We start from the raw sequence: 14,748 nt of genomic DNA, 5'->3' as shown, positions 1-14,748 counted from the left end.
ATAATTAACTGCATCTTATTGTAGTTGTTCTTTTCATCTCTCCCTCTATGAAAGTAGGTATTAAATAACACGTAAGGGCCTGGATAACTGATATAATTGTTGGCAGTGCAAACTGGCGGCTTACCGGAATGGTTGTGCCTATTCATAGTCAGCTAGTTGAGATAAAAACATAGCCTGTGTGAAGAAAAGGAAAGGGTCACTCAGAAGCATTTCTCTTAGGTATCAGGAAAGAAAGATTATTTCATTTTTCTAAATGAACACTCAATGGCAAGATGTCCTCTGGCTTTACAAAACAAGCCCGTTCAGAAAAGCGTGAAACACTGCTTTAGCCCTGACGATATCCAAAATATTCTCACTTGCTGCTGGATCATAGTCGCTGCTTTTATTTACAGCAATCCACGTAACTTGGAAAAATTTTACTGTGTGTTCTGGATATTCTTCTGGCTTTCAGATTTCTGACTGGGGAATAGAGCAAAAGGAGGATAATTGGACTTGCTCTATGAGATAGAAATGTCAAGGATTTACTTTTAAATGCTAAAGGGTCTATTCTCCTGTCAATACCTGTATGGGGATCTGAGGCCCATCAATTACAGAAATGTAGTCCTGAAGCAGCTTCTGTGCCGGTGTGTCAGAAAAAAACCAGCTTCATTTCAGAGTAACCATGCAAATGTTATACCTACACAGCCTGTAACCCTTGCAATCAGTGAAAAATGCAGCAGTCAGGGTCGTATTTATGATACCAGTATGTATCTGTGCTTATTATAGACCAAATTCCACTTCAATCTAAAGGAAACCCTATTTCTGTGAACTTCTGAAAACCTCAGTGATTAGAGAGGAGTTTATTGTTCCTGAAAAAGAAGAGAAGCAATCTTCTACCAAATACTAATGGAACTACAAAGTTCTAATGCGATGTGACTTGTAAAAAAAAGACTTGGGATGTAGCTTGTTGGACACAAGACACAATGAATACCGCAATCCAAGCTACACTTCAGTTTAAGTCACATTTATAGCATTCTCAGCTGATGGAATTGCGGTTTAGGGAATATAACAGGGCACAACAGGTTGCTGGGCAGAATACAGTCATCTATAGATGAGCGCTTGCAAAAGGCTTATCTTTATCTAGTAAAAATTTAGTCAACATTTACATCCCCTTGGTGTAAAGTGGGCTCTGACATAAGGCACTGAACTGAATCCTTCATGTTGGAGTTAGACCTGCAGTTAAACTTAAAAAACCATAAAACTTAAAGAAAAAGAAAACAAAACAATAAAAACAACAAAAAGCAACTTAAAACTTCTAGAACCTCCAGCTTAAAGCTGCAGGAAGCAAGGACTCCTCTGAGGCGGTGATCTAATGTTTGGTTCTCACTCCTTTTGTTCAGTTCCCTTGATTCCTGCTTTTCACCTGAGAGGAGCGGACAACTCAACCATCACCTTCCTCGGGAACAGCTACTTCATGTCTCAGCTCTCTGATTCATCTCTGTGCTCCCTTCTGTCAAGCAAAAAACCTACAGAAAAGCGCAAGTGAGGTTTGGGGATATTTTAGACCAGTATCGGTGGTGACAGCGTGGCATTAGATATTCTGATGCTGTCAAGGGTTAAGATTGCAGGGTGACAATCAAACGCCGGCAGATGTATTGTTAACCTCCTCTCCCCCCCACTTCCCCCTTTTTCCCCTCCCTCTCCCCCCTTCCCACTCAGGACAGGCGATCGGGAGGGAAAGAAGGACAGAGAGAAGAGAGTTGGAAAAGTTAAAGATGTTTTACTAACGCTACTGATCAGAATAGAGAAAATAATACAAAATATACAAAACCAATCTTGTAAGTCTCAGCAACTGCAGAGCCAGCACCCAAAGTCCTGGATTAGACTCTGTAGCCAACCAGAGCTGGATTCAGTCTCTCACTAGGCCTCAGTTCGCAGGGACGACCAGCAAGGTCCTCTCCTAATGTCAGCCATGAGGAGAAAAGGGAAAGAGGGCAAAAGGGCCGAGATCCTCGTGATCTCCCACTTTTATATGAAGTATTCACGTGAATGGAATGTTATACACCGTTGGTCAGTCTCTCGATCACTAGTTTCTCGTTGCCCCTCTCGCGAGATGTCCATCCGTGCTTATCAATAAGTTTGCATTCCATTGCTAGGTTTACCAAAACATGTGTCGGGTTCTCCAGGAAAATGCAGCTAATATGAAGCTTTAGCTGACAGGCAAAAATTCGCTAAAAGAGAAACTTGTTTTTAACAAAACCAGGACAGATGCTCAGCCTATCATCACCTCCCAGCACAGATAATAAGGGACATCCCTCCCCAGGTTTAGTTAGATATAAAGTACGTAAGGCTCAAATTCAGCCGGGACATCCCTCCCAGCTCCGAGTGTGCTGCCTTTTATTCGCTCTTGGCTGCGTGGCAGTGGGTTAAGCGCGGTCTGTCTGCGGGCCAGAGACGCGGAGGTGTGAACTGGGAGCGCTCCCAAGACACCGTGTTACATCTTCTGGAGAGCTGCCCCGGCTCCGTCGGGCTCCGCCACGCCGGGACCCCATCCCGTGAGCTCCGGAGCAGCCTCGGAGCCAGTGGGAACAGATGGCACTCAGCACTTGGCAGCGTTAGACCCCAAATCCCAAGTCTTGTGTTGTTTTTTTTTTTTGTCTAACCACCAAAAATGCTTTTCGGTTCTGGAGTGGTGAGGCAGCAGCAAAACCAAGGTGGAGGGAGAGACACTCGGAAAACCCGGCTACTTTAATAAATCTGCAAAAGCAGCGAGTCCTGCCTGGTGCACTGCCGAAATAGTCCAAGTTTGAGGCTGGGGGACTTTTCAAGCTTGTATCCCTGCTGTGACATATAACGAACAGACAAAAACCCCTTTCTGTAACCTCCGCTGGCTGCGACATTTGTTGGTGTCTGTGGATCTTATTCACGGCGCTTTGTGCGACACTAGTACTAATGTAACTGTATTGTGGCGGGAGACTGGAGAGGGCAGCAGATCACTCGCTTGAAAACATGACCTTTTAATTTAAACAAAAGACTTGAAAAAATGAAAGTGGGTCTTAAATGCAGTTTAATCAGTCAGGCGAAAGATGTCTAATGAAGCTGCCAGACAGATTTGTAGCCAGACTGTCACTTTACCCATCATGTTTACAGCCTCCAGTGGTGAGATTAGGACTGGGTGAAAGCACAGTCTATCCAAATTTCCCCGGTCTGCTCCTGTACCATGTCTGTTACATTTTGACAATTTGACAAATTATTTTGCTGTGTTGTCTCTAGACCTGGAGGAGCTGAGCCAGGCGCACCCACCTTCGATCGCGGCTGATTGACACGTGATGCAGGGACCAGAGACCCAAAGGGATGCTGCAATGACACAAAATCGAGGTAAATCCTTTTTAGACTTTCTGCTTTATGCCATTTTCCTCCTAAGCGATCAGCACTACAACCCTTTTAATAAGGACAGCTGAAAACTTTCGGAGCAATTTTTAACACCTTGGTTCCTTCCACTGTGAATCAATGGGCTACTTTTTTTACCAGAATCTCTGTTTTTTACTTAAAGCCTCTGGGACTCTGCAATTATGAGTTGTGAAAATCTCTAAGCAGTTGTTGCTACATCAGAAGAGACCTATGCCAAAAAAGGAGTGGTTTTAATGAGAAGCAACTTAGAAACCTTTCCCAGAGCTAAAATTCCCCTCTATGTGATCGTCAAGGTGGTGATTATGCATTTCTAGCCGGTACCAAATGGGTTCTGTTTTGCGTTTCTGGATGGACAATAGTTTTTTGATTTGGTTTGGGTTTTTTTTCAGGGAATATTTGTTACTTAAGAAGTTGGACGTGGCTTCATGTAGTAGGAACTAACCTCTGTGTTTATCCACAGGCTAAGCAGGGCTCAGACACTCAGCTGAGCTCCCCGCGCAGCCCCCTCACTGAACTTAGGCTGGAAGGGAAGGAATTGCCTCTCCGCAAGATGAGAGGGGATTCATTCTCCATGCTCGCTCTTTCCTGGGGGGCTTTGCCAAGAAGAGAAAAAAAACACTCACGGTTTTCTGTCTTTTCACCATTTTTTATTTATTTATTTTTTTCAAAAGAACATCAAAGTGATCACTCCTGCTTTCTCACCATAATCCCGCAAATCCTAATGTGTGTCTCCCAGTCCTTTCATGCTAAAAGCACCAGTGCGTGTGTTTCGCAGCATTTAGAAGGTTGCAGATAGTTTCCACATTTGCATGCACACTGTATCACTAAAAGAGCCAAACCAGGAAAAGTAGTTCAAACTCAAAAATATTGTACTTTAAAGCTGATTATTATTTAAAAAGTCACTTATGTGATGCGGTGTCTAATTCTGCTTCAGTGGAACAAGACAACTGGACAAAATGACTTTTCCAGTGTGTATTTCCCCCCCCGCCCTTTCCCTAAACATTTTTTCATGCTTAGCAAAAAACCCCTCTGTAATTGTCTTGTCATGATTATAGTTTTTCCCATTCACCGCCGCTTTACATGGAAGCCCCGGGAAAAGAATTCTTAAAAATTAAATTTCATGCCTGCATGTGTTTCTGTGATCTGCAGTGTGTATGATCTCCGAGTGGAAAAACTTCTCTAAAAATAAATGGATTACCCTTGCTCCAACGCCGTCTGATGTCTCTCGAGCAGATACCGCCGCTCGCCTGTGATCTCTCGCCCACCGCAATCGGGGTGACAGGCGTTGAGGCGAGGGCCCGGCGGTGGCACCCTCCACCCTCACCCCTCATTTTGGCACGGACTGGGGGAGCGGGGCAGCCCCGTTTGGGGTCCGCATGCCAACCCATCGCCCGCCGGCAGAGGACAAAGGTTTGACTTTCTGCAAACGGCGCGGGAAATCGCGTCGTTCCTTGGGACGACCAAGGAATTTTACACCTCAAAGGCTGTTTTGAGGTTTATTTTCATCACAGACCTTTTCCATACAGTTGTCATCGGTCTTTTTGCATGGCAAAATTTGGGTTGAGGGGACTGAATTGGACGACGCATTCAGCAAGGAGAACACATCGTCTGAACCCTCCCTAGCAATCAGAAAAAATCCTATGGAGGTGGAAGGCTGTGACCTGACCCCCTGGTTTATAAGCCCATGTTTTCCTTGCAGTGTCCAGCCCCGGACTGGAGCCTGCAGGTGGTATCACAGCGCAAGAAATAAATACCAGTAGACTCTAGGGACCCATCCAGTATACGGCTTTCAAGATTTTTTAATTCTTGTCTTACGGCCCCATCTTAGCAGCCTTCTTCCTACGCAAACGCGCTCTTTTGGCCTTGTTAGGATGGGAACTGAAGATGCAGCGAGAGCCACAGCAAACAACCTCCTCTTTCCCTGCTGCCCAGCAATATTGCGACAGGTTTTTCTGCCTTGAACTAGAAATGACTTTGTAAGTCCTTGCTCCTGCGATGCCACCCAGCAGTGGCACCTGCCAGCCGAGCCAGCGGTGCCCAGAGGACAAAACACTGTGTCCCTCTTTGGCATGGCTGTATCAAGCCCTGACCCACATAAGTAACAGTCCCTGAAGGGCTACCTTGAAAAGGGATTAGGTAGAAATGGTTAGGAAAACACCACGGAGCAGATGATAGCAATAACACATTAGCAGGAGTGGGAAGGCTGGTCCGGTGACTGAACACTAGACTTGGACTCGGGAGATCAAGGTTTAATCCTCCATTCTTCCACAGATGTTGGCAAGTCACTTAATCTCTCTGTGCCTCAGTTCCCCATCTGTAAACAGAAGATAATGGTAGTTCTTTTGTCTATACTGTCTGTTTAGATTTCTAAGTTTTCCAGGGCCAAGGATGCTTCTTCAGGAGGGTATATACAGCACCTGCCTCTGTAGGGGAATCGCACTGCAGCCTTCCATGCTACAGATGATAATTAATAATGCAAATATCAGTCCTTTAATCATCATGGAACTCATGCTGTTTTGCAACAAAAAATTACAATTAATGCATGATCAGAGCTTTATTTGAAGTTGAATAAACACTCTGTGTAATATAATGGGCATTTCCAGAAAACTTCTTTGTTAAGTCTCTGGGCAATCTGTTTGTAAAGTGTATCTTTAGATGACCACAACAGTCATCCCCGTCCTGTGATGTCTGAGAGCCATTTTCAAGATGGGTGGCAAGGCTGAAGTTGTGATGAGGGGATTTCAATCAGTGAGAAATGTTGACAACAGCTTTGCCGTGGTCCTTCCCACCCAGCCATGGGTTCAGGAGAAACCAAAACCAACTGCTTCTGTGGGAATCTGCAGTCCCTCTCACTGGGAACACCCTGGTTCTTCATCATCTGGAAAGCACGGACTGAATTATGTTGTTATTGCCCTGGAGGACATACCACAGTCAAAATCACCCAGACAACTTTTCAGGACAAAATTGCCTAAAGTAACTATTTCTAGAACTTTCCCTTTGCTACTGTGCTCTGAGAAGAAAGAATAATATTTTGAAGACTGTTCACTCTACTTTCCAGTGAGAGAGAATTGGTATCTGTTCTGATCATACTTAACATCTACTGGAGTCCTCACTGAGGTTAAAAGGAAATTTCAGCAGGTAGGATTATCTCCAACAAGTATTATATCCTGCCAAATTGTGTTTGGATTTTGCTAGACTTATTTACTTGTTCACAACACCCAGGGAAGCGGAGACTTTTTTTCTGTAAAGAATTCAGCTGTGTTTGAAGACATGGGAGCTGTGTTTTCAAGATGAATCAGGCTCAGATTGACTTTGGGATTTGACACAATATTGATTTCCTGACTAACCTTGCTTTTCTGCTGGACATGCTGTGGGTATTGTGAGCTATTACAGGGCTGCAGGAACACTTTCTGGTGACATGTTTGGTTTAGGACAGTTCAGGTGAAGCCTTTGGGATTAACTGGTTTATGGCTGTATCTTGGCTCCTGCCTTGTCTCCAGAGCTGTACGGTGGGCTGAACTCCCCTTTGCTTTTCCTTCCCTTCTCCATCTAAGGTTTTATCCAGTGTTCTCTGATTCTGTCTAAAAGCAAGAACCTCAGTGAAAATGCGGACCAGTTTGCAACGCCCTTCTGCAGATAAGCCCATTGACTTCAGCCCTATGGTCCTTCATCCATCTCTTGCCATGTGCAGTTCTCCTACGCTGTTCTCTCTTGTGCTTCTCTCTCTTGTGCATGTCTCTGCTTTCCAATTCTTCCCATCTTGCTGATCAACCCTATACCCCACTTTTACTAATGAGAGGTAGGGATGCTAAGAAGCTCCAGATCTCTAAGTCCATTTTCCTTCTGTTTCTGTGCATCATGTAGACCTTCTATGCTTGTTTCATGTATCAACAGTGGATGACTCTCTCATATATTTGTTTTTAAGGGATAATCTGATTGGAGAGCTGATTAGAGGCATCTACCCCAGCTGCATCTTATAGCTGCAAATCCTCTGCCAACGAGCAGGTAAGAGGCTCCAGGATTGCTGAGGACACAACATATTCCTAATGGAGAAGGAAGAGCGGGAAGAGCGGGGTAAGTGGACACACTGCCTTCATGGTGGGTTATTTGTCACCACAATGGAGCAAATGCCCCAGAGTGAGTATTCTGTGTGTGCACGATAAACCTTAACTAGTCCTGGCCATGTGCAAGCTGACACAGATGGCAAGAAAATTACAGATATTTTTCTCTTTATTTTTAGTTTTCAAATTTCACTTGTTTTTCTGTGTGCAATTGCACTGAAACGTGTGCGGAAAAGGGTCTTGGTTTACGAGTTGGTCGCGAATATGAGGAAATGAAACAGGGTGTCTTTGTTCCCCGGTTCTGGTGAAATGCTCTCTCATTTCAACAAAACCTCTGCCATGTCCCCTGCCCTGTCTGCATTCTTGGCATCCTCCTTGTCCCATGGCGTCCTGTTTTTGGCATGCTCCAGCTCCCCTGTGGTACTATTTTCTTGCTTCTGAATCAAGAGAACTGGGGGGTTGTGGGGATGCTGGGGGTGAAAATAAATTCTGGAAACATTTATACTTTTTCCACTGAAATTTTTCCGTGGGGGAAGGGTATTTCTAAACAGCTGCAATTTACAGTGTTTTACTGCGACAAGCGGTTTTGAAACACCAGATCTATTAGATCTAGTCAATATAGGCCAAGTCATTGTGAGAGATGAAAATTCTACCTAGATCTTAAATCTTTCCTGGCAGTGACAGATGCTAAAACCTTTCTGGCAGAAAAAAAACCCCAACCCAATTGTTTTGTCAAAGCTCACTTTATAAATACCTTTTGCTGGAATGATGATGCTTTGTATGAAACACACTGCAGAAAACTGACAGTGAGGATGGAAAACACTGACCTAGTTTTATCCAGAACAAAAGCAGGATTTATTTTTTTTGTACAGTTTTTCTTCTTCTTCTTCTATTTTTTTTATATCTTGGAAGACAAGAGAGTTCAATAAATGCGAGCACTTAGGACTCCAGAATCTGGTAGAGGGAAGAAAAGCAAAGCACCTTCATCATCAAATGTCAACAAGAAATCTTAACAATCTATCTAGATGTTTTGGGGATGTCAGTGATGCCCTCTCTTAATTGTCTAGGTCCTGGTGTTTTCAATTGTTGTAACAGCCTCATGCCCTACAAAAACATCTTCAGCTTCTGCTCTAAGTTGCATGAAGATCTGAGTTTTTAGAAAAGGAAGATTAGAAGAATATTAGTCGAGGCATTCCCTTAACTGAGGTGGACACACGGGCCCTTATTTGATGAGTCGTATTTATCGCTACATACATGCATATGCCCCTTAGGTAGCTCTTAAACCAGATCACAAACTGGATGGGGACCCCGACCACCAACCAAGGGATCTTTGCACTGATTCTGCTGAAGGACAAGTGCACTCCTGATTCCTGACTTTAAAATATTGTCATCTTCTTGTCTTTGGGTGAAAGACATTAGATTTCTCTAGACAGGTGGCTCAACAGGTGCAAGAAATGATGTTCAAGTTTCTGGTAAGGTACAAGGCAAATTCACTGGACAAAAATCCGTCGGTGATATGACCCACCAAGGTACAACTTCTAGATACGCCAAGGGAAACACAGTGATGGGCTTGATCTCTTACTCTTTTTCCATCAGATATCTGCTACTGTCCATGTGAGCAAGGGGACGCTGAACTACATGTGCCTCTGATCTGTCCCATTCTGTCATTCGTTTGTCCCTTTATTCAAAAGAAACCTCCACGCTCTTCCAGATAAGATCGCCCTTCACTGCAGCTTCTGCCTTACCACCCAACTCCAAAATGCTCGTAAATCATACTTTGTGCAACCAAGGGGGCAGGATCTGAGGTTGGCCTCACAGCGCACAAGGGGATTTGATACTGCTCCCATGGTGTCAGGGTGAGAGGAGAAGTTAGTTTGAGAGGATAGCTGGGCAGAATAATCCTCCCCAAAATATTCCTAAGCAGCAGAAAACAGGTAGAAGATCAACCAAACGTTTCCTTCTTAAATTTGATAAAGACGTATTTAAAATTACGGCACGCAATGAAGGGCTATATTTTTCTTTTTTTAAGATCTTTAGAGTTTCACAAGTGTTTGGACTCTACCATATTTGCATTCTTTGTTGCAATTGTTTTATATTTACACCAGACCTATCTTCCAGAGCATTCTAAGTTATTAAAATTCACCCTCTCTCTCTTCTTTAATCTCTCGCCTAGTTGTCAACCTCAAGTGTGAGTTCCTCCCTGGAATGCTGTTCCTTTATTGCTTATTGTCAGAAATGTTTTCACTTGGAATTTTCCCGGCTGGTGACATAGTGGGCTATTGCTGTGGGTCAAAGTTTGCATATCAAGCCATCAGTTTTCATCATTGTGTTTGTCATGAGCTAAGGACATTTTTATTAGACAAAACAATACGAGGGTAAAATGTATTAAAATTCAGCCTGCCTGTTGCAAGCTGTAAATGAATCCAACTTTTGATAAAACAGAATAGTGTAAAGTATCCTAAAGGATAGAATATTGATATTTGCTACCACTGTTTTTTCATTTTTCTGCTGTTACATGGGCTTGCATACAGCAGGAGAGGGTGTTTTTAGTATATTAAAGGCATCTATACTTTATTACTACTTGTTTGCTAGTTCCAGAGATCTGAAATTACAGACATGACAGTCTGTAATTATTGCTAATTTCTTTTGAGTTTTTAATTATTAGATACTTTGGTAAATCTCTTTGCTTTCCTCAAGGATACACTGAGGTTTGTTTTTTGTTTTGTTTTGTTTTAGAAAACTACAACCTTTATGCTCCAGATTTTCAGCTACCAGAGTGTCTGGGGCAAACTGTCATTTTGAGATGTTTTTTAGATTAAATGTTAGAGGACTCTTAAGCAATCAGTGCAGACAGCTGGGTTTTATTCAGCAAAAAATGGACTCTATTGTGTAAGGAAACAGTAAATCCAACCTCCAACCTACTGCACTGAGTTAAGTGTTCACACTAAAGTTGCCTTTTTTGTTCCCACCTTCGGGGGCTTTAATTGTAAATTCAAAGCCACCGAGAGGTGAAGAATGCTCATGAAGAGGAGGTTAAATGCGAAAAATCCCATGACTGATGCAATTTTGCCACTTATTGCTGACTCCTTGGCCATACAGACGTGCCGAGCTGTTTTCTGCAGGGTGTTCCAGTCTGGTGGGAGGCTGTGAGAGGTATCACACCATAGGTGGGAATTGCTTGAGAACATCACGTTGGGTTTCTGTGATGGTGTGAAGGGTTTGTCCATCTCCAGAGACAGCCCTTGTCTGTATGTACCCGCGCATTAACACCATGCAATGGGTTGCTTCATCTTCTGTGGGGCATTTTAGCACCACCACAAGAAGACCCTGGCTGTGTTGAGCATCTTCTTGAGTCCCCTTCAGCAGGACAGTTAAGAACATATTTCGCATTGAGTGACTAAATACCCATGGGGCTTCTGTTGCTCTGAATATTGAGCTGCTGTTGACTACATCCTTCAGATGTCTGGGGAATGAGACAGCAATTAGCCTTGATAAAAGAAATTAAGTGCAGTGTTACAAACTGTTTCGGGTGGCGAAGTTATCCTTTAAAAGAGAGATAAACCATTCCAAACGGCACATTAAAAGCACAGACAGAAAGACACGTCAGCAAGGTGTGAAGGAGACACAATCTCTAGCATCTCTAGCTCATCCCCATCACGGTCAATGTCTTATTAATCTCTCTATATGCTGAAGAGGGAGGCAGCAAAGTTGAATCTCAGACCATGGAAGAGAGAAAGAGCCATTTGTTGAACCACCGGAGTGGTGCAGAACTGCTGGACACTGTGTCAAAGGCACCAAGATGCTGAAAACGCCTTGTGTGTGGCTGTTTTGATGTGCTGGTTCCCTTCACAGTGAAAACAAAATGGGAACACATCTGAAAAAGTAGATAGTCTAATGAGTAAGACATTTGGTAAATAAGACCAATTAAAAATCAAAAGCAGTACACATCTGAAAAGGCAGATAATATGGTGGGTAAGACATTTGGTAAATAAGAGCAAATAATGATGTTCTAAACCTGAACCTAATGCACTCATGTCAACACTTGCGCTCTAACCCACAGCAGGTTTATACCGTTTTTAAAACACGGCTAGGTTTTTGTTCTTTACAAAAAGTATTTTGTTGCTTTCTAATCAGGAACTTAACTTCACTTTCATGGATGCAATAGGATTCAAACAGGGGAAAGTTAATTCTTCCCCATTTTTTTTTGCATTTAGAGCATGTGAAAGAGGGAGCTGTGATGGAAATGCTTTTATGCTCTTATCTGTTAGGAGTGTTACTAGGACAAACTTCGTGATGAGGCAGAGGTCACAGCCCTGACTTCCAGAGCTTCAGTTTAAACAGACAAGTGGTTTTGGTTTTGGGGAGAGGGAAACGGAGTGAGGGAACCAGTGTGCTTGGAACCCCACAACACATCTAAGGTGAATCAAGAAGGGAATCCAAGTATCCTGAATTCCATGGAGTTGGGTGGCAAAATGTTTAAACAGATGTATTTTTGGGGCTCTCAAGATCGATAAAAAATGCTGAAGCATGTCTTGTCTGACAAATCATCTGCCTTTCTGATGCAGAGAACTTCCCAATAGCTTCAAATTCAACCAAGAACCAGTCTTGTCCCTAAACAATCTTTGTCCTGGGCTTTAGAGCTCCGGGACTGACTGGTCCATCTCATGAGGCAATCACAGAGCCATGTGCACTCATCTGCTTTCGTGGAGTCACCATTTTCAGTCCTGGTGGTCCTTAGATCTGACGTACTGCACATCCCAGACCAGATCCTTTCATTAATTGAAAATTGGTATAAAGTTCAACATCTGATGTTAAAATGTCCTGTCAATTCTTGATTTGAAGACTGCAAGAGCTGAAGAGTTCCTTATTTTGCTGGATGTTTGTCGTTAGAATTAATCACTTTCAGTGTTATAAATGTTTACCATATTTCTAGAATTTCTCTGGCTGAGATTCCAAGGCTTTGCTTCTTTATACATCTTTCTCTAGGAGTTAAAAGACATGTTTCTATCAGGTATTTTCCATAGATTAAAGTACCACCTAAAATCCTCTGTCTGGACAAGTTCTGTAGACCACAATTAGACCGATCGGAATTGCTGCCTGACATTTTTCACATCGCGATTCAAACTAATCTGTGCAGAGTTCAGTGCACAATCCACGTGATACTTGATCCGAATTCTTCTGACGGAGGAATGGCTGGAAAAAAAAAAAATACTTTGCATTTTCTCAAATTCACTTCTCCAAACTGCTTTTGGAGGAATCTTGGAAGGCTTTTTGTTTGCTTGTTTGTTTAATGCCCGACTTGCTACTAGGAACTGAGTATTTCAACTCAACAGTGGCTGTGACAGATGCCACCCAGCAGTGCTGCTCTGCCAGCAGTGGCCAAGTGCGACTCCCAAGGCCAAGTTTCTACTTGTTTCTTTAAAAACAAGGAAATGTGAATTCACTCACTGCAGCATTTCGAGAGGTTATATAGGAAAGTAGTGTTCAGCCGCTTCTTGTTTGAGGAAAATACAAATTCAGGCTGCTGCTTGGCACTGGAAATGACAGTGGAATAACTAAAAGAGTAATTAATTCAGAGGTAGGAAGAAAAAGCAAAATATAGCACTCCATAGCTTATATTTATTTTTTTTTAAATATGGCTCGTGTTTCCATGATAGCAAACCTTAATATTGTCAGTGTTTAGTTCTAGTATCCTGTTAATGAACACACTTTGGAGTTATTTTCATAAAGGAGCATGTTGCAGCTGGTGTCGGTGGGGGGTGTCATGTAGGACAGGGATATGCAGCTGGAAGAGTCTTGTGAGTCCAGGTCCCTGGTATTTTCAGGAATTATAACAACTGTTACATTTTGCTGTATAGGCAGACCTTTCCCTACACTTATTTAGTTGTTGGGTCACAGCTCTTCATCTTCCAGGAGATGGTTTCCCCCCTAGATGACCTCTTTCTCTGGCAATTAGAAAATTACCCATATCAGCGAATCCAGCTACAGGTCTTGATAAGAGAAATATCTACTGCAAACTCAGCACCTTGGTAATGATTAGGGATGGATTTATTCCATTTTCAGGGTGTCATACTTTGGTCTGCCATCCTGCAGTCCTTTTAGAAGGAGACTGCCTGTTTTGCTGCTCGTTGCATGGTGCATCCTAGAAAGTATCTGCCTATTGAATTCAAGCTATAGCCCCATGTGGATACATTTATATTTGTCTGTGGGCCTCGGACATTTTAAAACAGAGGCAAATGTTGCGTGAGTCCCATATGACCTATTGAATAGCACGGGACACAGCACTTGACCCTGGGATTCTTGCCTCAAAACCCTGTGTTGGTGGATCTGAGTGTATCTTAAAAGAAAATACGCACAACTCATCAAATCTCTGTGATTCTCCATAGAGTAGAAAAAATCCTTCACAGGTGTAAGCCGAATGCATAAATATAGAGGACCTGGTGCCAGTGAGGCACTTTTGGATATCAGTCTGACTTTCTTGGTTACAAGAACTGAATTAGAAATCCTAGAAGTATCGCAGGGGGCTTTGGAACATGTTAAAAATCAGAGAAAATGTGACAATGTGGGAAATTCTGTGGTTATAAATATGTTCATATGTATGTGTGTGGGGAAATACAGTTTTTACTCCCATAAGGTTGACACATTTTTGGCTGTCAGGTAGTTGCTTTTCTCGGCTAATTATTGCATATCCTGGGACTTAGGTCCATGGTCTTCTGGGAGAAATCTGAGAAACACATTAACTGCCTTTGTGGGTTCAATAAATATCTAGCCCTTCTCCCCTTTGGAGAATTTGTCAGGAAGATGAATCAGCTGATGGGGATGGTGAAAGACACTGGAAATGGTCAAGTCTGAGTAATTTTTATGAACTTCTGTATTTGGTAGGCAGGGTAGCGGTCATCTCACCTGACTGCAGACACTTACATCTGAACCTGTTATTCTGCACTCTGTTTGGAATCACAGAATCATAGAATTGTTTTGATTGGAAAACGTTTTAAGATCATCAAGTCCAACTATTAACCCAGCACTGCCAAGTCCACCCCTAACCCATGTCCCTAAGAACCTCATCTCTGTGTCTTTTAAACAGTGACTCCACCACTTCCCTGGGCAGCCTGTTCCAATGCTTGACTCACTTCAATTCAGACCCACAGCGGACGAACAGATACTTTCAGGATATGATTCATCTGATGTTGTGGGATTGAGATAAATTGTGGTTGTCTCACCTGAATAACTTAAAATGCATTAGGAAGATTAGTTCTGATGCAAGTAACTGTGTAGTATATAGAATCATAGAATCATA

At 42.8% G+C, this 14,748-nt stretch overlaps 1 long non-coding RNA gene across 2 annotated transcripts in view; it reads left to right on the top strand.

The window, feature by feature from the left end:
* The first annotated feature begins 3,079 nt into the window (after window positions 1-3,079).
* The window catches only part of LOC139828151 (uncharacterized), a 32,580-nt gene continuing 20,911 nt past the window's right edge, over window positions 3,080-14,748 (top strand). The window contains exons 1-3 of one of the 2 annotated variants that reach the window (XR_011739476.1): window positions 3,080-3,138; window positions 3,253-3,357; window positions 7,316-7,395. This is a non-coding gene — a long non-coding RNA (uncharacterized lncRNA). Of the gene's footprint in view, window positions 3,139-3,166; window positions 3,358-7,315; window positions 7,396-14,748 lie in introns of those variants that run through there. The other variant, XR_011739475.1, reaches the window with a different exon arrangement.

This window comes from Patagioenas fasciata, chromosome 5 (assembly GCF_037038585.1).
Source record: "Patagioenas fasciata isolate bPatFas1 chromosome 5, bPatFas1.hap1, whole genome shotgun sequence".
NCBI lineage: Eukaryota > Metazoa > Chordata > Aves > Columbiformes > Columbidae > Patagioenas > Patagioenas fasciata.
Note: the sequence above shows the minus strand (reverse complement) of the source record. Positions and strands in the feature narration are given on the sequence as shown.